Source organism: Dermacentor silvarum, unplaced genomic scaffold (genome assembly GCF_013339745.2).
Source record: "Dermacentor silvarum isolate Dsil-2018 unplaced genomic scaffold, BIME_Dsil_1.4 Seq927, whole genome shotgun sequence".
NCBI lineage: Eukaryota > Metazoa > Arthropoda > Arachnida > Ixodida > Ixodidae > Dermacentor > Dermacentor silvarum.
The window spans coordinates 4,426-25,769 of NW_023606979.1; the positions used below are offsets into that span (position 1 = coordinate 4,426).

The window sequence follows — 21,344 nt, forward strand, 5'->3', positions numbered from 1 at the left end:
GGGGACGTGGAGCGGCGGAACGGCGAAGGGGAGCGGCGTCTGGCTGAACGGTAAGGGCTTCGGTCTTCAGTCGCTGCGGGCGGAGAAAGAGAGCGGGGCGGAGTTGAAGAGAAACGCCGGCTTTGGGAAGAGACTCCACCGGAAAAGTTGCGTTCAGAGATGTATCCCCGACGCTCGTCCTGCTGGCGCTTGCGGCAGAAACGTGATATATGGCCGCGATAGCCGCAGTAATAGCACGTGGGACGTGACGGATGCCATGGCGGATAGTACAGGGGGCTGGGTGCTCCGTGAGTCAGTGCAGTCAAATGGGCTGAGGAGAGCTCGGGCGGCATCGACGAGATGTTTACTGGCGGCGCGGCAGCAACCGACGCGTACGTGGGTAGCGGCACCGTGGAGTTGACGTTGCCTGGAGGCGTGGCAGCAACTTCCGCGTACGTTGGTCGGGGACGAGAGACGGAGGGTTGCACGTGCGTGGAGCAGGTCAAGCACACCAGTTCATCCCTGATGATGTCACGCAAGGCTGCGCTAGAAGGCGCGCTGGGGCACACGGACGGTGACGACAAGCCCATTGACTGTAATTCTTCGCGTATCATAGCTCGTATCATGACACGCAGATGTGGGTCCGCTGTAGAAGAATAGTCGCCAACGTCCGGCTGAAGGCGAACAGACTCAAGTTCGTCCAGGCGCTGACACGTTGTGACAATGTCAGCGATTGTAGCGGGGTTCTTGATGGCAAGAGCATTGAAGGCGACAGATTTAATGCCTTTCAGATTGTGGCGCACTTTGTCTGACTCTGGCATAGAAGAACTCACACGGCGGCAAAGCGCAAGAACATCCTTTATGTACGATGTGCAAGACTCGCCTGGCTGCTGTTGGCGAGAATCGATCGAGGGTTTTCTTTGCAATGATAGAACGAACGGCCCGTGTACCAAATACTTGGCGCAGCTGCTGCTTGAAGGCAGCCCAGTCAGTAAAGTCTATCTAGTGGTTGAAGAACCATGTCTTCGCCACACCCGTCAGGTAGAAGGAGACATGGCGGAGCTTGTTGGTGTCGTCCCAATGATTAGCGGAACTTACTCGCTCGTAGTCTGCCAGCCAGTCCTCCACATCTTCTTCACGAAGACCAGCGAAGAGATGGGGGTCACGCTGGTGGTGGCTTAGGATGTAAGAGGTGGCTGGTGGTGTCAGAACGGTAGCGGTAGAAGTGGAAGGTGGTGCGTCCTGAGACATGCTAGTGGACAGTGGGCGCAAGCGGCGGCCTGAACGTAGCTCCAGGGGGTAGACTGAGCGGGCAGAGGACTGAGGATCAAAGAGCTCCTCCACCACTTATGACGTCTCTGTTGGCACAACGTTTATTCGGCCCGAGTACTTGGGAGCGAACCAGCAAAAGCACACACTCGATGATGATGATGATCACACATAACTGAAGATGAGGATCGCGCAACGTAGGATGATGACGATAATATACAGATGAAGAAGACGTGCGTAATAAACGCCACAATATATATATATATATATATATATATATATATACATAGGGGAAATACTCCAGAAAGTGGATGGGAAAACGGCTCCGGGGTGGCTCAATGGTGAGAGCATCGCACACTGTAATGCGAAGACGTGGGTTCTTTCCCCACCTGCGGACAGTTGTTTTTATTGCGATAGCAATTATATGGACACTCCAAAGCAGATTTCTGCCGTCGGCGTCGCCGTCGCCGTGAGGTTCCGTATGACGTCAAAGACGATGAAATCGTCGCCGCGCGCCGAACGCGGTATGTGCGAGTGAAAGGACGCGAGGGACGCGCGCTTTCACGGGGAGTGAACGTACGGCGGAGAACAAACGCGCCTTCTGCGCCGTGCTCCCTTAAGGTCTGCAGAATTAAGCGTCTCTTTCCTCTTTTACAATCACCATATATGTAAAAAAGCAAACGCGACTTCTTCAGAAACGCGAAAGGCTTGGGGGGGAGGGGGAGTATAGAGAGGCGACGTTTAGCTGCGGCGCAAAGAATCTGAGCCGTGCTCCCTCAAGGGCTGCAGAAGATAGCGTCAACCTTTCCCTTTCCCTCAAGAACCACTTATCATTTATCATATCAAAGTGCCTATTTATATGCAAGCGTTGTGAGGCGAGAAGGTGGTAAAGACTTCCGACGCTGCTCGACGAGTGTCCCGTTCTGATCTCGTCGAAAACCTCCGAGCCACCCCCAGAGGCTCCGTCAACAGTCACCAACGCCGCACGAGTTTTCTGCGAACGCGGGCAAAACTCCCACGGCGTCGAGAACAGTTCTGCGTGTTTCCGGTGCTGCTGAATGTCCAAGTTTCTACAGCTGATAAAAATAGTATCCTTACTCCGTATAGCTCGCTACAAATTTGCTATCGCAATTGATGCTTCGCCTTTCGGGTGCAACTGCGACAACTTTTTCAACCGTTTTCATTTCCATTAATTTATCATTTCTTTAATTCAATTCGTAAGCACGAGTAATTTCCCCTATGTTGTCCGTGGTGTCATTGTTTGTTGGCTTCTTATGATATGATTAATAAAAATGGGGCCCCTCGGTTCCCTTTCATCTCGTTCATTACACAACGAGAGCTGGAATCTGGCAAAATTGATACCTTCAGGTAGCATATGTGCGTTTACTGATCAGTGGCCATCACCTAAAAAGATCCCGTGCTCGTGACGCCTGCGGCAGAAAGGATATTTCACATCCACCGCCATGGTTTGTGAGTGGCGGCGCTGGCTAACACTCCCAGGGTTAGTTCTAGTTGTAAAGCATAATACCCCAGAAAGTGGTTGGGAAAGTGGCTCCGCGGTAGCTCAATGGTAAGGGCATCGCACATGTGATGAGAAGACGTGGGATCGTTCCTCATCTGCGGACCGTTGTTCTTTCATCCATTGTCATTTCCATTTATTTATCATTTCTTTAATTCAATTAGTAAGTACAAGTAATTTCACCTATGTGGTCCTAGGTGTCATTGTTTGTTGGCTTCTTATGATATATATATATATATATATATATATATATATATAGGAAAATCAGAAGCACAACTTAGCGGTTATCTTAGGTTTATTATTTACCCAACAGTTTCGGTCGGTGGACCGACCTTTTTCAAGGGATACAGGAAATTCTCGCAACAGTGTTTTTATATCTTCAGGTAGAGAAAGAAGGCGCCAAAAAAAGTGAGAAAGGACAGATAGCGAGAGCAACGCTCACACAAAAAAATACATAAATAAATAATAAAAAAAATCCTAGAGAGAGCCAATGGCAGGGAGATTCCTTGTTGGTAGCGGGGTTCTTCACGACGCGTGCTTGTCATTATTGGCAGTGGACAAATGCTTGATACGGTCCCCATTATGGGTCGCTGTTAAGCGTGTTTGACATGCACATTTGTCGGACACGCCTGTCATGTTAAGTTGAACATGCCCCCCCAAAAAAGAAGAGAGACGGAGCGAGTTAAAGGAAAGCTAAATTACAGCTAAATCAGTTACAGCTAAATCAGTTACAAAAAAGTTACAGCTAAATCAGCTGTAAACTTTCTTGATATCACGGTACAAATTAAAGATAATCGCATATTCACAACCTTATATAAAAAGCCAACAGACCGCCACCAATATCTTCATTTCAAAAGTAGCCATCCACAACATTGCAAGAAAGCCATCCCGTATTCACAGGCCGAGAAAGACTTCCAATGTCATGCAAAGGAACTCAGAACGGCCCTGGTGGCGAAGCACTACCCGGAACGTATCGTTGATGATGCTATAAGCCGAGCACAAGCCTTAGACAGAAATGAAATTTTGACGGGCTCAAAGCCCCGCCATCCGAAAAACCAAACCAACCTTATCCTCACCTACTCATCTACGTTACCGCACGTGAACAACATTCTAGCCAAGCACTTTAATATCATTCAGCAGAGCACACGTTTGTCTTCAATTTTCACAGAGCCACCCCGAGTTGTCTATCGCCGGGGAAGGAATCTAAGAGATATCCTCGTCAGAGCTAGAACAACCATGGTTCAAAACATAGAATCAGGCTGCAGACCTTGTGGTAAACCTAGCTGCAAGGTCTCTAAGCACATGACTTCAACATGTCTTGCTAAGGCTACTTCCTCTGATTTCACATTCAAAATTAAGGAACCTCTAAATTGTGACAGCAGCAATGTGATCTACATGCTTCATTGTGAAGTCTGCGACCAACAGTATATAGGCCAGACTGCACACTAAACAATTTCTCACCCTTAAGGGTGTAAAATAGGGTGCTCCCTAAATTTACACCCCACTGCACACCCTCCGAGCACCCTATTTGGGCCGGAGCACCCTTCGAGCAAGACGCAAAGGGTGCATTTACCGGAAGGGTGTAAACGAGGGTGCAAGAAGGGTGCTATAACAAATGGGTGCTTAAGTGCTCATAAGGGTGTACAGTATGGGACAAAATTTTGTGGACCACGTGATCAGAAAACGAAGCGGATAGCTTTTAGCGGTCGCCTGGCTAGCCACCGCGGCCTCACTATAGGAGCCTTGCTAAAGTAGTGATCGGCTGAGCGCCGGCAGCGTCCGGCCGAGGGGAAGGTCCAGTTTTTTCCTGGCGCTCGTGCAGCGTCAACCTCTGCGGCGTGCGACCGGCGCTGACCAAGCATGACGCGCAAGCTCATTACCGTCGGCTGTGTACGGCACTTGGGGAGCTGAAATAACAACATTTTGACTTTCACCGCAAGTGCGGCCTCCAGCCAGCGGTTAATAAATCTATCAGCTTCGTTTGCAGAACACGTGGCCTACAAACTTTTGTCTACGACTGTACATGTAGTGTAGTATATTTGTACACAGGTTATAAAGAAAGATTAAACCAACAGGACAACGGGAACACAATATGGCTTTTGTGCAATGATAAATATTTATTTGTCTTGCAAAATACGAGCTTGTTATGTCATCCTTCGAAAATGCATTGTAATTCCATATGCATATTGCTCGTGCAAATATATAGCAGCGGCAAATACAAGTGATAAATTTTCTTGCAGTGAAGGGTGCACCTTCTGTTTCCACATAGATTTCGGAGATTCACAAAATATAAAAAGCCGACATCTCAGTCATACCCAGTGAACCACGAACCTCTCTTCAAGGTCTATAATTGATCCCAACGTCAACGTCTTGAGGTGACGTACATATTACGTCTCGAGTAGGTACCTTTTTATAAGGAAATGCATGGATGTCTAAAGATGTATATCTACATGAATGTTAGACTACCAGATAACGTACTATGGATGTACATAGGATATCATTCAGGCACCATAAAATTAATTGGTGCACTTAGCACTTGAACCATACCTCCTACTTTTCGTAGGCGTGCAGAATGTATGTATGAATGTATGTATGTATGCACTTACGCGGTGTGCACTGTTATTGTTATTATTGGGTTTTTATTATTATTATTATTATTATTGTTATTATGAATATTTAACACGCCCGAAGTTAGGGATATGAAATTACGAATAGATTTACCCCGACGTTAGGAAGTGCTATAGTATAATATATTTTAATGCCTGAGATGTTTAAGTAATTAAGAATTATATTGAAATCTCGGGCAGCAAAAAAAAATGGAGGGAAGCTTAAGCTTCGCCGTTAAGAGTGGAAGGCGATAGAGCTATCGGGCCCCGTTCGCATCGCATTTTTCTTTATGACTAGACTTCACTGCAACACAGAATGTGGGAAATCCAGCTTAAAAGACCAAACTTACACAAATCCCCTTAAAGTGGTCTTCACTTTTAAACAGAAATGGGTTGCTGGGAAGACGTTTTTACAGGGGCAATATAAGTGGTCTTATATTAAAATGTGAAGGCCCTGGGACCTTTTTAATTATTTTATTAATTGTTTGCTATTGCCCCGACGCGCCCGCACGTGTTCAGAACGCATTAGGCAGGCTAAGTTCCAATTTGACCTTGTCGAGGATGCGAGCGACATCTGGATAGGATTTTAGCAAGTAAACTACCGGAGCGCGCCACTGTTGGTATAGTAAAAATGCTGGAAAAGGGGTTTTTGTTTGCGTTTCCTAGTACCAGAATTGTTTTCTCGTACATTCAAATTATAATCCGATGCCACCATGGCTGTAGGTTGTGGTTAAGTCGTACTTTACCATTTTTTTCTGACGGATTTTACTGTGAGAAATTCAATTTTTGTTCACTAACACCTTGCGCCACACGAAGGGCCTGCGCGGTCGGGGTGGTCCGGGATGATTTTCTCTACCACGGACGCCGGCGCTTACGCGCATTTTCTGCGACACGGGGTCCTTAACGCTGTCGTGTTAATTTATATGATTGACCTTCAAGGCTTATCTGCAATCCACTCCATAATATAGGCATATTCCCGGCGCAGCCTCGTAATATTGCACACGACATTGTGTCTAAATCTCTATTATATAATTGCTGTGCTATTTTATTTTATTATTTTAATATCTGATGCCCTATTTTAATATAATTGTGTTGTTAATTTTGTTGCTTTTGTATAGTTTAGATCACAACCTACTGGTTTAAATAATCTCAAGTAGTGACAGTTCCCTGAAATATAAAAATATTACATAATTGCTATCTTTTTGTTTCGACGCGCTATAAATCATTGCATCCAAAGTTCGCCTTTACCTCTTGCCTACCCCAATTCGATAATTTTTGGTTGGTGCACGTGTAGGTATAGCAATCGGTATTAGTATTGTGCTAAATGTTTGTTTCTTCGAAAAACTTTTTCTAGCAAATGAACGTAATATTTCAAATTTCACGCCAAAGTCCTGTAAATTGTCCTTAACAAAATGGCGCCTACAATAATCAACAGCTTTTCGTTTATACTTTAAAAATAAACCTTCTGAACGTTGCGTTTTTTTGTATAATTATTATTACATAATATTACATTTAATATTATAAAGCAATACCGTAATTATAGTAACAATTATAAAGAAGAATTGGCAAGAAGCAGCTGTGGCGCAACGTCTCGCGTTTTCCTTCCGCCTGCTTTGGCGGCGTATTTGCGTTGCGATGGCATCATTCTTCTCGGATGGATGGATGGATGAATAACTTTATTAGTGTCCTTTAGGGCGCGTGCTAGCGCGCCGGAGTGAAATTGAAGTCGCGTGTTTGCATTAGTTTTTTGAATTGCTGTTGGGGCTGGGGCTGCGTGATCGTCACTGGCGTCCTCCAGAGTGCCCACCGATCGGAAAGTCGTACGAACCGCAAGCTTTGAACGTCTGGGGCCGTATTCTGAAACGTTCGCCTAGGCGAAATTTCTTTTTTCGCTTTCAGGCGTGCGCCGATTGGCTGTTTTAGCAAAATTGGATGAGCTGATTGGGTGGTTGAGCCCGACGTCATTCAATTTGCTCAACCAGCCAATCGGCGCGCATGCTGATTTCGCCTAGGCGAAATTTCGCCTAGGCGAACGTTTAAGAATACGGCCCCTGTTTATCGCAACATCGAAAGTGGCGGCACAGAAGACGCGATGTGAGCTCCGGTGGGAAGAGCAGCCCTTTGTCTCGTAACGGTAAGTAAACGTTTGTTAGCGCAGCTAGCACGCGTATGTGTATTGATTATGAACACTATGTTGAGATATGTCAAGAGCAGAGCACGCCGTGAGGTTGCCGAATTGTTTGAAGCGCTTGGCCAGCCTGTCGAGGCCGGCGACAGCCTTGCGTACCGGCAGCTCAGTAAGCGTTCGCGACGGGCTAGCAGTAGTGTGCCCAAAAGTGAACCGCAAGCGAGCTACTCCAAAAGCGAGTACCCTAGCTTCAGTGCAGTAAGCGCAACGCCTGTTAGCAGTAGCGCGGCTACAGTCTATTGTTCAAGGCTGGTATTTTGTAGCGATGCCTTTCCGGGGGATGCTAATGCCCCTTCACGCTTTTCGCGCTTGGTCAGTGGTCAGAGCGACGGTCCGTTCACGTTATCAACTGGATCAGCTGGCCGTGAGTGGTGGATGTTAAGACTAGTAAATAAACGATAAGGTATCACTACAAAATACCGGCCCAGGTTGCACAGAAAGCAACTCATTGTTCAGATCGTAATGCGGAGGTTTCCGTCGACTGGTGACTATCCGAAGCCGGTGAGGATTCAGAAGAACGGTTTTCCGATGTATTTAACGCTGACGTGCTGGAAACCGCAGAACGGGCAGGAAGCCAAAGCACTAGCAGCTAAAATTTTGCAGCTTCGCTTGCAAAGTGGCTCTACAATGTAACATTACTCACAGGTCCCTGACACCGCCTCTCCGACTTCTAAGAGCACACGGGTTTTTCCGGAATCTTCCAAAAGATGCTAGAACTTTTCTGAAGACCCCCCGTGGGGCTGTCGAGGTATGTGCATGTATTGCCTTAAACTAGCTTAAATTTCGTTAAAAATTTGAAGACAGTTAGAGCACGCTTCCACTTCAAATGCACCTGCTACGTGTTTTGCATCTGCTGTTTGATAATGACAAGAGCATATGTAGGTGGAACGTGGTTGGAGTGGCAGCATGCGTATTTTGCACATTGTATACATCAGAGCATTTGGAGCACCGCGAAAATTTTTGTGATCTTTGTTGTTGAGATGATAAAATAGTTTTGCTGGTAAGAAAGTTCGAGATGTAGTAAGTTGCTTACTGTGTGCTTACAGCCCGCAACTGAGGGACGTAGTAGAAAGTAGAGTGTAAGTAAATTGTTATTTTACTTGGGGCAGCCAGCTGTGGGGATTCTAGACAATGTGATTCTGGGCACATCCATTATCGTAAAAATCCTTGAGCGTACAAATTCATTGAGGCTGGAACAGAGAGCAATATTCCCATACACTCCAAACGTAATAACTGCGGACAGAAGCTTCACCAGACGTGCGTTTTAATATCAAGGAAAAACACCTAGGGAAACCTATGAAGCTTTCATCATCTACATGAGAGGAGTGACTTGCGTCAGCCCGCCTTCGACCACACTCGTAAAGAAACTGCTCTACCTGAAATCTTAAGTTCTTTTCTCTCAGAAATTGTGTCTGACTTTTGTTTTTTGGGGTGTCATTAATCTTTCTGTTCTTTCTTGAGAGAACTTATTGCACATGATCATAAAACCACTTTCAATTGGTAGTATCAGCATGTGTTCTGTCATTTGTGTTGTTTGCACTGCTTTGCCTTTTCCTTGTTTCTATGATGCTTACTAAACATTTCATTTGGCCCTTTACAATAAGTGACCTCTGAATTGGAGCACAATATTATTCTATTGTTCATGCAACTCGCGGGACTCCTGGAAGGTAGCCTTGCGCTACAGATTCAAGAATCAGCGAAGAGTTCTCCCTAGGGATGGTTGTGTGGGCGAGAACCACACGAAGTTTGGGTCACGCAGGAAGGGCAGTGAAGAAACAGCCACAGTGGAGCTCCAGTGGCACAAAGTGCAAAAGATCGTGGGGGGCATTCCGCAGTGAAATACAATATGTTGATTTGTTTATCTAGGATGACGTGTAGCAAGCTAATGGTGACCGTAGTATTTTCATTTGATAATGCTTTCAACTATTTCTAATTTTCACTGAGTAGAAGCGCTCAGAATTTAATTCTGTCTTTTTAGTGCTCTCTGTTTTGAGGTGGTATCAAAGTATTTTGGATTCGTGATTCAATTTAGGCTGGCCAAATATTTAACAAATCAATTTAGCTAGGCAAAACTAAATACCATAAATCAGAAAGACCAATTGCAACAAAATGCAAGGATACAGTTGAAACGAGGCCTTTGGGATACTAATAAAGTTATTTGGTGCTCGACCACAGTCCTTTGTGGGTTTGCTGCCTGTCTAGCAGGTGGGAACAAGGCCATATGTTAATCCACCTAATTAGCTATTTTCATGGTTGACGAAATCCTACGTAGTTGTGTGTTGGTGTAAATGTATCACATAAAAAGGATTGTAAATGAGGCCGTTAACTTTTGACAATACCTCTTGAACATTACTGAAATATTTCCTTGCATAGTGCAGGTGTATTTATGCTGCAATCAGCTATATTGGTGTTGCTTCCCTCAGGATGTTGCTATCTCTACAATAGCCGGAGAAGACGAAACAAGTTTTGCAATGCACACGGACTGGCTCAGTTGTGAATGTCACAAATGCTCCCCTAACGAGGATCAAATCAATGAAAGGATGGCCTTGATAAATAATATTCATGAGGCGAAGAGGAAGTACCCATACATGATGAGCTTTGAGAGGGTAAGTACTTTTGCTACTATGTATGAAACAGCATTTACATTAACTTAGCCTGCATGGTTGTGGAGGCGGCTGCATTCAAAAAGAACTAGAGCTTTTGTAAATGGTTTAAAAACTAATTTTAATGCACACACATGTTCTAGTGTACTAAAAAAAAGACTACTGCTCTCTACATATTTATCTGATGAAAAAGTTAGTGCTCTAATGTATTCGGGCAGAAGACTCATTAGCTATGTCACCAAGGCTGTCCTTGCGCCACAGACGCTTGGCCATCAAAAGGTACACCACAAAGCAATGAAAGTCGTTCAACGCTTGTATGAAGACACTGGCATTTGTGATGAATACTGACTGAACTACATTGTGTGTGTGTGTGCATAGTGCTTATGTGTGAAAAATACTAGAGAACTGTGTTGAAGAGATAACTTTTGAACTTACCGAAAGCAAGACTTTCTTTTTTATTATTGCGATAGCAATTACATGGACACTCCAAAGCGGATTTCTGCCGTCGCCGTGAGGTTCCGTATGACGTCAACGGTGATGAAATCGCCGTATGCTGTATGTGCGACTGAAAGGGCGCGAGGGACGCGCACTTTCATGGCGAGCGAACACATGGCGGAAGACAAACGCGCTTCTGCGCTGTGCTCCATGAAGGGCTGCAGAATTAAGCATCTCTTTTCTCCTTTACAATCACCATATATATATATATAGAGCAAATACGACTTCTTCCATGGCGTGAAAGGCCGGGGGGTGGGGGAAAGGAGGGAGGGGAGGCGACGTTTAGCTGCCGCACCAAATCCCTATTTATGTAAAAACGTTGGGAGACAGAAGGTGGGTAAAGACTTCCGGCGCTGCTCGACGAGTGTCCTGTTCAGATCTCATCGAAAACCTCCGAGCCACCCGCAGAGGCACCGGCAACAGTCACCAACGCCGGGCACGTTCGGTGCGAACGCGGGCACGACGACGGCGTCGACAACAGTACTGCGCGTTGCTGATGCTGCTGCATGTCCAAATTTATACAGCTGATAAAACTACTATGCTTACTCCGTATAGCTCTCTACTAATTTGCTATCGCAATTGATGCTTCGCCTTTCGGGTGAAACTGCGACAATTTTTTAAAACTTTTCTGTGTTAAGCGAAAAAGGGTAGTGGTGGCTAAGACATGGGGACAACTCGATTCATTTTTATTTCAATAAAAAAAGAGTAAACAATGAGCACCATAACTTGGTTTTCTTTTCTGTGTGACTAGAAATTTTCAGTTTCTCATACACCTTCAGAAGAAAAATGCCATTTCTATTTCGTGAGGTCAGAGTGCTCACTTGGATTGTTTACATCTGTCGTTTGCCAAATCTTCAATGTAAATTGTGTGCTTGTAGATAACATGATGGTAAAAATAACTGCTATGTATTTGCTTGGTTCTTGTAGTGCACTTCGGACACATCTTTTTTTGCAATTTTGCAGTGACTTTGCAAGACTGACTAAGATTGACCCATCACCTTGTATTGCAAAAGGGATCAACAAAATTGTGAAAATGGCAGAAATGAAACACATCCCTTGCGAAGCAAGTGTAATGGCATCACTTCAAAAGGCTCGTGAGATGTCACCGGAGAGGCTGCGAACACGACGTGAGTACTGTTACAAAGGCTTCATCGGCAGCTTTTAGACCTACACTCCGTGACATTATTTTTGCAGGGTTTCGTCTCATAGGCATAACATTAGAGTACATCTGTGTTCAATTATTTGGTTCTTTTAAGACAGTTCTTCAGGTTTTCAACTCATATCTTCTCTAAAACTTAAATTCTTTAATGGTAGGTTGTTTGATCTGTGGAATGGAAATAAACTGGCGTAGTGTTGCACAGTTACATGCGTAGATCAAGAATATTCTGTGCCATGGCAGGCACAGAATATTCTTGACGGGAAAGGTCTTCAAGGTGCAGTCGACATAAATAAGGGGATGTTACCCTAGCACCAGTGTTCATTTGCTTTTAGTGACAGAAAATCACAGCGTTAATAGTTTTCAAAACCAACCTTTGTCACAGATTTAGGGAACTTTAGGAAGATACTAAACAAGTGCATTAAAGTGTTCGCTATAAACCTTTCGCTTTGGAGGCATCCTAACAGTTGCAGCACTTCGGATTCTGTCTTTCAATGTCAAAGAACTTAATGGTCTGTCATCTTTGTGCAAGAGCAGATAAGTTTCTTGCGAGTTTGTTCTGCTACAATGAATGTTTAGTACCCATGAGCTTAGCTCAAAATTCATCATAAACGCACTGTGCTTTACTGTGATAGTTCTGCGTCAAACACGGCAAGCTTAATTTATATCGGAACAGATATCTGGGCCCATTAAAAAGGAATAAACGACTTTTAAATGGCCGACCTGAATTCCTGTGAAGATAAGTTCTCAGTCTGCGTAGTCAGGTCCACGTGATCTCTGAAAAAACTAGATTTTTCGAGGACATAACTGCAGCGCAAGACCTCGCAAACAATTTCTTGCAACATGGCAGGCTAAATATAAACGCTGCATCGTGCATGCATGCACACAATGCAAAACGAAAGACGTGTCCCAATGGTGAACTTAGGGCCGACATACACTCTAAGGTGCATCTTATCTTGAGGCAGAAAAAGGTCTTATTTTGATCTGTACAAGAAAACTGAAGCTTTGCTCACGGAGGTATTGCATCTTTTCCTCGTATGATGCGCTTCCAGGAGTTTACGTGTGATCTTTGCTTTCATCTAGAATGTTAGCACTGTCAAAGTGCAGCGCACCATTTTTGCAACACCTGCAGTGCACACGCGAGTGCATATCTTAGTTATAAAGGTAAACATCTACAGAAGTCTGTCAGGCTTATTAAAAAAATTGTCAGTAAAGGACGACTCTCCAGCCAAGATTTGATTTAATTTAAAACTGACGCTCGGAAAGACCACACATATCGTTCTTGAGCAGTCTTGTGTTGTGCTTTCCACCTTTCCTGGTCTAGGTCTCTTTGTTGTCGTGCTTGCCGGTGGCTTTGAAGGTCGTGCAGTTATACGCTTGGAAGTGCTCCCGTGGATTTGTTCAGGTTTCCTTGCATGGCTTGCATATACCACGATTCTAGGTAGAGCCTCCTCATGTGGTTAGCTTTAGTGCCAATGACACTGGTGCCGTCAAAGTTGATGCGATGGTCATGCTTCTCACAATGTTCTGCGAGGGCGTTGCGCTCTGCATTGAAACTGCCTACATCGTTTTTGTGCAGCTGAATTCTTTCTGGGAAGTTCGTCTCACCGATGTAGGAGGTGTAGCACTCAGGCACAAGGCACCTGGTAAACTAATCATGGGAACTTCTTTTGGAGGCCGATCTTATAGTCGTGGTATGAGCCGCTGAAGCGTTGATGTGGGTTTTTGCACAACATGGATACCCTCCTTTCCCAGCACTCATGCTAGCTGTTTGCTTATACCATAAATGTACGTGACGGAGATCCGAAGGGATGGCTGACGGAAGGCAGTATTACTGACGGTTCGTGTAGGAAAGTGTTTGAGGGGTGTGTGGGCGCCCAGGTCAAGTTGTTGCAACACGTGGTGAATGAAGCTTCTTTTGTAGCCATTGTTCAAGAGGTCCATGATAATCGCTTTCTCCTATATTTTTCTCTCCTCTCTTGAACTGCAGATGGTCTTTTCAGTTGCGTTGCGACTACCAATGTATTGTGGGATATGGAGTGGTTTGAGCCAAACTGCAGGTATCTGCCGGTGTGTGTGTAGGCTTTCGATATACACAAAAACTCGAACAGTTTCCACGAGTTTCACTAGCACATCAAGGGAAAAGGGTGTTTTTTTTACGTCATGTCATTTGCTGAACCCACCGTGACCAGCCAGTGCTAACATGTCAGCCTATAGTCCTTAGAGAAGTAAAACTTCCACTTGCGGTTTTGTCTGTTGGCTACCTTACTTAATTCGTGTTATTTTTTTAATGATAGCAATTCCTTCCACAAGCATAGCTCGAAGCATTACCATTACACGATAATTACTGGTTAAACTTTTCACGCGAACAAGAACGCTGAGATTTGGATTCTTAGTGACTTTTGAAAAAATCAATATTTCATTCGTCAATAATTCACCGAAAAAAAATAAACATGCTTGACAACAACCACAGGAAAAGTTTGTAGAATAAAAAAATGACCAAAGGTCCTACTCCCTAAATATATGGTTATTCGAGGACTGCTGCTGTCTGGTAAGGGACGTCATAAAACCTTGCCATATGGTGCGCCTGTGATAGTTCCAAAAACTGCACTGAGATTTCATTCTACAGCTAGTGCTTGAGGGGAACACTTGCCAACTGGTGGTGCGCTTGGTTAAATCAAATAAATCACGTTGGACCTGAAGCAGCCATGACTTCTCTGGGCAAGAGAATCCACTGTATAATTTGCATTTGTTTGCGTTTTTACTGATGTTTTTAAGCAGTGTTTCTTTTCAGGAAATTTTTACTTTTCTTAAGCAATTGTTGGTTATTATCTTGTGTATTTGCTACCTAGCAACATATGGCACATAAACATGGTAGATAAATACCATATACGGACAATGGCTGCACTATTGTATAGGTGGCTCCCCCAATTTTGGGAGCCAATAATATAAAAACAATCTTAAGAATCATATTTCAAACAAAGTAGTGAAGAAATACGTAAAGCAAGTACTCTAAAAGCATAAAGGTGTTCCCCGGGGAGCTGCCAGCTACTATTATGAATGCACAGCATGTTGCGTCTTCAGACTTTATACGCTTAACCTTACTGGCATTTCCAATGTCAATGGACTGAAGAGATTATTTTATTTACAAGGGGGGTGACGACCAGGGCCTGAGCAAGCATAACATTACTGGAATTTTGAATGCCAATGGACTGGAGAGAGACTTCATTTACAAGTGTGGTGATGAGCAGGGCCCGAGCAACCACGAAGTAATAGCGACAAAGAACCTGAAATATGTCTTGGAACTAGGTGCCAGAAATAACATGAAATTGTATAGGACAATAGTTCACCAAGAATTTATAGTTTAAGGACCAAATTTTTGCATGCATATTTTCTTCTTCTAAATGATGCATTGGACATTAATATTCATGATCACCCAGTATTATTGGCCTACGAACGCTGAATAATTATAATTGAATTTATTCCATGATGTTTGTTTTGATTTCATCCTAACGATGCCTGTGATGTGTAGTTGGTGTTTAGGTCACACAAGACAGCAAGAAAGCTGCAATATAACTGCTGATACATCATTTGTGGTCTATAGCTCTTGAAACGTGTTTAAGCATTGTAGTGAATTGAAACTATATCAGTGATTATATTGTCGTTTTTTCATGTCTTGCGTGACCTCAACTGCACGTCACAGCCCTCGTTGGATTGATGAAACTGAAATTGGAACATGAGAAAATAAATTCAAATAATAATTATTTGGCAATGCGAATACCATATGGCCAACCATTTATTATGTCTACCGCATCATTTAAAAGAAGAAAACATGCGACTAAAATAAGGTGTCTACTCCTTTAAAAATGGAACTGAAAATGCCACTTTCAAGTAAGGGCCAATCACCTTCCTAAATTGCAAAAAGTATTTATTTATTCAATATATATATGCCAGATAGTTTCCAGTGTTGTCCTCAGTGTTATCACATGAAGGATTATGGATGCAATTTTCGCTTCTGCCTTGTAATGCACTCACTTTTTTGTGAAAGTGGAATTTAAAATGGCATGCACAAAACAGCTTGGAAGAGAAGTGCGCTGTTTTAGTTCTCAGCAATGTTTAAATTAAGCAAATTCTGTGCAAATTTTAGCCTCAGCAAATCCTGTGGAACATATTTATTATAAAATAAAGCCTCCATCTCAAGAAGTCTGGACACTGCCGAGTGTGGTCCCAAAATTTGCATCGGGCATAAACCAAAATTGGGTCCATAAGTGTCAACTAGCCATTTGTATTGTTAACATTGTTTTTTTACATTGAAATCGTGTATAACCTGCATATAGCTTTATAAAGGGTGAATAAGTAGGAAGAGGTGACAATATACTATTCATGGTCTGTTGGTGATGATGCAATATTTTTTCTTGCCACTACAGGACCCGAGCGTTCCTGCAACCTCTTGCATCGTATTTTCTGGAGAAGACGTTGAAGAGGCTGACCTCCACATCAAGGTGGACCGCGAGATGTTTGCAGTGAAAAATGGGGAGGAGGGGCTGGCGGCTGTTTTATCTGCTTACTGGCTCTTCAATATCCAGTACGACCGCAAGCTGTTCAACACTCTTCTCGTGTTGGAGCGCCTTTTCCTTGGGCTCACATTGAGTACCCCTAGAGTAGTGGCTACAAAGTTCTTGAACAATGTTGCCAAATGTGTGCCATGTTTAATGTGCTGAAGCTGTGCACTGTTACCTCATCATGAGTTTAGCTGTAATTTTCAGATGCAAGTTTTGTTTTGTCTAACCATTTCTGCAATACATATGAAGGAAGCCAACAGTCACCGATAACAAGGCAAGCTTATGGCAACGCTATTCGTTTTTTTTTATTTGCAGTGTTAGTAGTTGGAAATTATTAGTGTAATTATTTTCAGATGTGGTTAGTTAGGATCCCACTGGCAGCATGTGGTTTTCTGCTTTCTGATCATTTACCTGTCAGCCATAAAATGATTACACTAACAATTTTCTATTGTCAGCACCACAAATTGTTAAAACTTAGAAGCATTCTCCATGTGGGGCGTTCCTTGGTCTCGGTCACTGTTGGCATTTTTCATATGCATTACAGAAAGGGTTAAACTATTCAACACTTTCTTATCTAAATGTTACAGGTAAACTGTCTTTTGTATTACATCATTAGCTCTTTTTAACTTTCAATAACTAAGCAAGATTCTAGTCGTAAAAAAATAAAAGCTCTAGAAGGTTGATACGTACTTCTCGCTTATTACGTAGTTACGAAAGCTGATCTCATATACTGTTGTGGTAGGTCAGCGGAGTATACACGATGCTGCGGATCATTTCCCATATGCAAAGTTAGCAACTGTTCTTTTTGAAGTTGAATGCTGTATTAAAATAGGTCAGGTGATATGTATTTGTGTTGCGTTATTTTACTGACTGTTCTTAATAAATTTACTTTGATACCAAAACTATTCCGCAATCTTATGTGTACAAAAACCCACCTGTGCCACGCATTTCTCAAATGAGCAAGAGATGACCAGGTGCTGTATAGTGTATATTCTCTGCCTTTGTTGCAAGGGAAATATGACTGTTACAGTTCAACAATCGTATATTTCCTTGGAAACGAATGGTCCCTATGCATTGTTTTCCTGAATCAATTTTTTGTTTGCATGGCATGCATGTCTGAATGGAGACCAAGCGTCCATCTCCTGGGCATGCATGTGTGCAGGTACGCAGGAGCCTTGGATTGCTGTGCATGTTGGTCCACAAATAGGTATAGCTATACAACATTTATGAAATGCGTGACAAGTGTCATTCATGGATGGGAAAGATGCATATTGTCCCACTACGTATATATATATATATATATATATATATATATATATATATATATACACATTGTTTTGTCCAAATATCAGTTGCTAGCAAGCGGCCTGTCACGCGGCATTGTCTGCGGAGTAGAGCATTCTACCTTTGTGGACACATTTGCGGTCGTACATCAATCCTCGGCTTTTGCTTCTCGGGTGAATCAATGTAGAGCACCCTTCCAGCACCCATTTTATAGGGTGTTATGGTGAAATAGCACCCTTTAGTAAGGGTGCGACCACTACACCCTTTAAAATTTTATGCTGTGCACCCTTCCTTAAGGGTGCTGGCCTCTGCACCCTTTTCTAGCACCCTTTTTTAAGCACCCAATAGGTGGCAAAGGGTGTTCGTCTGGGGACAAGCTGATTTACACCCTTATGGGTGAGAAATTGTTTAGTGTGCACGCACAAACAAACACCAATGGTTGGCCGCGTAGATTCGCCCTCAGACAAGCAGAACACGACTGCCGGTGCAATTCCTTTTGTCACTGCTGTCATAACTTCATTTCATTCCCTCTCCACATCATGGCGTCATCGGTTGCGTCAACTGCGACAGGCGCGGAGACCTCTACCGCAAGAAAACTGCAACGACGCCTCTGTCCGCGAATTTCTTGCGCCACCCCCGACAGCGATAACAGACCAGGCGCAGAACTCTGCAGGCAGGCTTCACCGCATGCATTGCCCACAAGAGCGTAGTAAGAACGTGGATACCGCAGCCGAGCAAGTATGCAAAGCTGTAGTTAGGGCCCGGAGAGCGGTAACAAACGAACAGGGCGGCTTAACGGTGTGTTGCACCTGATTTGAGCACAATAACTTTAGTAGCTGTCTCCGAGCTTTTTGCATAGATCGACGAAGCTTTTAGTGGGTAAACTTCTCCCAGCGGTAGTTGGATGTTAGCACTGGTGCACTTCAGTAGTTTTCCAGTAACTCTCTATTTTTACCTCCTTTTCTACTCTTCTCCAAACTGTTTTTTTTTAGGATTCCGCTCCCCTATTCTATTGAAATATATTTCTAGCCCCCAAACAATATATGGCCCTATGCAAAGTAGCCTGTCAGTGGTCATATCCAAGCCAGCAGAAATATGTGCCTTCCAAGAAAAAGTATCTCTCCCTCTCTCTCTGTCTCTGCGGCTTTCTCTTGCGATGCTCCGTTTACCACGTGACAACCAGCAAATGTTTTCTATAGAGACATATATTTTTATTATCCATGAAATCTTTAATATAGTTATTTCGGTATATACGTAACGTTTGGGCGTGTTCGTTAGTGTGGTTGCGATCGTAAATTGTGATGGTATGGCGTAGAATGATAGAAAATTAGGAATCTGAAAGGACAGGTGTATCTCTTCCCACGTCGCGTCTCTGTGCTTCTGCGAAACACTTCAACAGGAGAACTTGGGTGAATAAGGGAGCCAAGCGTGCAAGGTTTGTCGAGCCACAACGCTTCTTGATTGTTCGCGCTGATAGCTTGCACAGAGCTTACTTTTTTTTCGCCATCTATTTCGTTCCGTACAATGTTTGGGTGAAGTGGGTGCTGATTCGTCTACAAAACATTAGTCTGCGCCTGTCGTCTAACGTCGACGCTGAGACCTTAGAGGAAAATGCCAAGCAAACCTCGTTCCATCGTAACAGTTGCCAGAAGGAGCCATCATACTTTTCACTCCAAGAACTTGTTTGTTTATCGGTCCCAAATCGAAAAGGGGGTGGCAGCGGCCAGATGGGGTACAGGCGCAATTTTCTTGTTCGGGGTCTATCCCGACTGTCACCGCCGCATCGCCATCGAAACGAAATACAAAAAAAACTAACATACTGTACCGTGCATTCGTCTCCGGTAAAAAAGAAAAAAAAGATTGGCGGTAGAAATTAATACGCGGGACACCCACCCGGCGTGCCTCATAATAACATGATGGTTTATGAAAGTAAAACCGTAAAACCCCGAACTTAATAATGGAAACAGCAAGTGTGAAAATGTAGTTTACTGTGCAATTCAACTGGTAAGAGCCCATTCAAACGCGCCTACCTTGCTTACGTAACATTCGGTATACGAGATTCTACACAGATGAAGTAAGCGACAACGAAGCTTCTGAGGTGGAACAAACACTGGTCGCGCGCAGGCTGGATGGAAGAGTTATTTGTCGGCGCAGCGAAGAGACTGTGATGCCCTCTGCTTTACCGATCGATTATGGTAAACGCCGTCGATGAAGAACACCATGAACGGCCAAACTTCGCACTTGCCAAGGAGTTCACCTTTGCGACAACGAGCGCAATCGTTAATCAGATGTTCTTTGTTAAGCGCACGCGTGCTCTGTTGACACATCGCTATCAGATATGAGGAACTATCGTGACGAAAGTTAGTTAGAGTGTGCCCAGTGCTTGGGCGTCAGAAATCAGGACAAACGATCATTTAGTATACATAAACTTTATTTTTAACACATTAAAGTTCTTCCTTCTTTCTGGAGTTTTGCGTACCAAAACCAGTTCTGATTATGAGGCACGCCGTAGTGGAGGGCTCCGGATGAATTTCGACCACCTGGGGTTGTTTAACGTGCACTACAAAGCAAGCACACGGGTGTTTTTGCATTTCGCCTCAATCGAAATGCAGCCGCCGCGGCCGGGATTCAATCCCGCGATCAGCAGCGCAATGCCTGAGCTGACTGAGCCACCACGGCGGGTCACAATAAAGTTGTCTGTGTGCCTTCCTTTTAAAGCGAAGCTTTATATGTCTAGGTGAAATCGTGTATGGCTAGGCGAAATCGCCTGTGTAAAGAAAACTATCATGATCAGCATAGGCTCGAGCGTCATCGTCTTCTACCGCAACTGACTCGTTGGCGCACCTCGGGTTGCGCTCGTGCTTGGCACGCACTCGTGCCACTCTTGTGTCGTCATAATGGGGAGGCCACGTTTGCGGGGGTATGAGCCATTGTTTAAGGGGAGCCATTAATTGCCTTACGTAACGGACAGATTTAATTTTTAAGCAATTTAATTTCGAACAATCGCAAGGGGCAATGGCGGACGAATGCTGCTAACCACGCCGCCGAGCAAACTTGAGACATCGAACGCAAGCGACAACGGCGGACTGCGCGCATACCGTCAGTGACGTCGTTCTCTCCGTCGCAGCAGAACGGGTGTGTAACCTCATAATTGAGAAATACTTTAACGAACCCTCGGGAATAACCCAATGGTAAACACCACCAGATGGTAACCAGCTTCGCTGGTTAACCATCTTCACGGAGTGGAAATGCCGATGAAATTTTTCATTTAACATATTATTCGCGAAAGAAAAGCTACAACTCACGTCGCGTGTACGTCTTTGTGGAGCACGTGTTGTATCTCTAATGAACTTGCTTGTTCACAATGCTGAAGAGCTAGAAGACGTCCCTGGTATTTTAAGGAAACTTGAAGGCCATAATTCATAACTCTAAAAATACTTTCGTAAAAGTGTGCCTTTTTTTCTGAGCCAATCAGTTATTGTTTCGATTACCGACTTGTACATGTGGTATTGGTGACTTGGACACTGTAATTTGAATGCATTACAGTATTAGGCATGTGCGAATATTGGAAGTCAAATTTCTAAGGCGAATATTCGAGCCAAGATATAATTTATCTGAATTTGAATAATCCCTTCAATTATGTAAGCCATAAAAACATCTATTGGAAGGCTCGAGGGAGAAAG

At 43.9% G+C, this 21,344-nt stretch overlaps 1 long non-coding RNA gene across 3 annotated transcripts; it reads left to right on the forward strand.

Annotated features, from left to right (window-relative positions):
* Window positions 1-7,477: 7,477 nt before the first annotated feature.
* On the forward strand, window positions 7,478-17,030 carry LOC119435813 (uncharacterized). Of its 3 annotated transcripts, none has more exons than XR_005188900.2 (4): window positions 7,478-7,507; window positions 9,985-10,167; window positions 11,623-11,786; window positions 16,243-17,030. It is a non-coding gene; the product is annotated as an uncharacterized LOC119435813 (long non-coding RNA). The 3 variants fall into 3 exon arrangements; XR_005188901.2 differs by lacking the exon at window positions 7,478-7,507 and adding an exon at window positions 8,206-8,309; XR_005188899.2 differs by lacking the exon at window positions 7,478-7,507 and having other exon boundaries at window positions 9,789-10,167.
* The last annotated feature ends 4,314 nt before the right edge of the window (window positions 17,031-21,344 follow it).